Genomic DNA, 823 nt, shown 5'->3' with positions numbered 1-823 from the left:
TCCCTGGGCGAGGAAGGGCTCCTCGGCTCACTCAGTGGGCGCCGCCGACCGTGCCCCCGGCTGCACGGGGCACCCCTGGCCTCCTGCCAGCTGCTGGTGCGAGTTCTTCCTGCCGCAGCCACTCCAGCTGTTTCTGATTACACGGCGGGAAGGGGACCGGCTTTCGACACCCGCTGCAGCCGGTTTCCATGGAGACCCACTGCTCTTCCAGCCTCACTGTCCTCTCACTGGACCCTGTCCACGCCAAGCTCGCAGCCGCCCCAGGGCCTTTGCACATGCTGCCCCCGCTGAGTCCAGACAGCTCTTCCCCAGGTATCCCCAGTGGCCGGCTCCTCACCTCCGTCAGGTCTTTGATCACTTGGGATCTTACCAGGGCGGCCTCCCCTGATCACCGCCCTGTTTTAAATTGCTAACCCTCGGCCTCCCTGGTGTGGCTCAGTGGATAGAGCGTCAGCCTGCGGATTGAAGGGTCCCGGGTTTGATTACAGTCAAGGGCACATGCCCTGGTTGTGGGCTTGACCCCCAGTGGGGGTCAGCAGGGGGGGCAGCCGATCCATGATTCTCTCACGATTGATGCCTCTCGCTTTCTCTCTTCCTCTCTGAAATCAATAAAAATATATTTTTAAAAATGTGTTTCTCTCACATCGATGTTCCTCTGTCTTTCCCTCTCTCTTCCACTCTCTCTAAAAATCAATGGGAGCCAAAACCGGTTTGGCTCAATGGATAGAGCGTCGGCCTGCGGACTGAAAGGTACCAGATTCGATTCCGGTCAAGGGGATGTACCTGGGTTGCGGGCACGCCCCAGGTAGGAGATGTGCAGGAG

This window comes from Myotis davidii, unplaced genomic scaffold (assembly GCF_000327345.1).
Source record: "Myotis davidii unplaced genomic scaffold, ASM32734v1 scaffold1622, whole genome shotgun sequence".
NCBI lineage: Eukaryota > Metazoa > Chordata > Mammalia > Chiroptera > Vespertilionidae > Myotis > Myotis davidii.
The sequence above is the reverse complement of the archived record's forward strand: the minus strand, read 5'-3'. Positions refer to the sequence as shown.